Below are 2,253 nucleotides of genomic sequence, written 5' to 3' on the forward strand. Positions count from 1 at the left end.
ATTTACAGTTGATGGCTTTGGCATCATGGATGAACCATGAGGAGTCAAGGGTTGCAGAGATGAAGAAGATATTGGCAAGAGAGCAAACCGAACCTCTTATGATCAGAGTTGAACAGTCATATCCCATGGCCCTCATCAGTACCCATAATTTGATTGCAAATGATCCTCAGCTTGCACCTAGATATCTTCTTACCCAAGAGAAATCAATTTCACATTTTGAGGACATGTTCAGGCTATTAGGGGATGATAGCATACATGCTTGCCTAAGGAGATGGAACACATTTCCATACAACTTAAAGATAAGAGAGTACTACTCTCCTCAAAGATTGAGAGAAGAACTAAACATGACACCCATGTACAAGCAATCTATGCAAAGGCTGAAATTCAATTAGATTGGCCTAAAACTCAGTCCACCACTACTCTTAGGAATGCTAGAAGGAAGGAAGGAAGAAGAAGAAAGGAGGCAATGGGAGGAGGTAGAAAGGAAAGAAGGCTTCTATGAACAAGAAGAGGAAACCATAACAGAGGCATGGGATGTCAGGGAGGCCACTAGAGCTATGAAGGATATGGATATTGATTGAGTTTCTCAGAGGATGAACAACACTTTCAGTAGGGGGGTGATGATGAGCCTCATCATTGGGTAATTATATGGCCTTAACTCACCTCCTAGCTTAGTCAAACCAACTTTTCTCACAACTTATTACATGTTTTTTATTATATTTTATTTATGAGATGAGTTAGAGTTGGATATTGTTCCTAGTGGACTAATATGCATTGAATGTAGGATTGAAGGAGAAAATCAAGGAATTTTTGCAGATATTAAGGTTAAAACTCGAATGGGACAAGGGAGAGGGACTGTAGGAGGTAAATCCTCCTCATTTACTTATCCCCCATTCGAATATTCCTCCATCCATCACACCAGCTCGGAGTGCAAGCAGCCAAGCCATGAGGATTAGAAGGTAGTCGAGAAAGTGAGAGAAAAAGAGTTGGTTTATCTCGAGTTTGGGAGCCGAGCCTCCCAGATTTTAAGGAAGTCGTTGGGGACTTCATTTGTATAATTAGAGAGGCCTAGAGCCTCATTAGGATTCAGATTTTGGTTGTAAAACTCTAAGCTATTTTCAAGCTCCAGACTTGTGAAAGTTTTATTGATGTAATTTTTTGTTTTGGTAATAAGAATGAGTTTTATTTTGAGCCAGCACTGAGTTAACTCAGAGGGTTGAGGCTCTTGGGTTAGGGCCCAACCCTAGCAGCCAAGGCTCCTCTTTCTTGTAAAGTATGTTTAGTGTATTTTCATAGCTTCATTTTTAATTTTCTTTTAGATGCATTTCCATTGCAAGTAGTGTAGATTGGATTGGTTGTTTATTAGTTTGCTTTCATTTGTGCCTTACTTCAGTAGCAAGTTATCAGGGATAAAAGGAGCACCACAAGGTTGTTAGCGGGTGTCTCGGCCTCACTTCCTCCCTCTGGGATCATGACTTGAAGAAGGGACCCTTAAGCAGCCCCAAAAACACAGATTTCTATTTCTTTTATAAGCTTTGGAGTTTGTTGTCTTTAAATTAGTATTTGGTCAGTTTTGAAAAGTAGGACTCCATTGTCATCTTTTCATCTTCATTTTTTCAATAGATCTCATCCGTACTTTCATTCCTTTCAGCAACTTTCCTCATGCATAATGTAGGCAGTTAGTTCATTAATTCTACTTTTCTAGTTTATGAGAATGTTTCTTGTTTACATAGATTTTTGGAAAATATACATGTTTTATGCAGAGCAGGTGCTTCAGGAGGAGACAAAGACTTCATAGCCAGCAGCCACCTTCCACTCCATCCACCTTAGCCATCCCTTGTTTTCACCATCACCTTCACTAGTTTTCATCATTTTTAATAGAAATTCTTCCAAGCACATTGAGCAAATCCAACCATCTCCTATCTTTTTTGTTGACTTATAAGTGATCCTAGACCTTATCCCATTCCATTCCACGCATCAACCACCTTTCCTAAGCCTTCCATCACCTCCAACACCTCACATTTCTCTCTCGGCTGTATCCTGTAGGTTTGTAGGTAATGCTATAGGTTTATAGGGAATCCTGTAGGTTTCTAGTACATCTTGTAGGTTTTCCTAAAATGGCCTGTTTTGAGGCCAAATTGAGGGAAAACCTCTAGGAAGTCACCAAAATCCTCCCAAGGGTCTCCCACACCATCCAACCATCTCCTAACCTTTCCAACCATCCTCAAACATCCTTAATTCACTTGCCACAGC

The sequence above is a fragment of the Pinus tabuliformis genome, chromosome 8 (genome assembly GCF_031772625.1).
Source record: "Pinus tabuliformis cultivar Carrire ecotype Pingquan chromosome 8, CPIR1, whole genome shotgun sequence".
NCBI classification, from domain to species: domain Eukaryota; kingdom Viridiplantae; phylum Streptophyta; class Pinopsida; order Pinales; family Pinaceae; genus Pinus; species Pinus tabuliformis.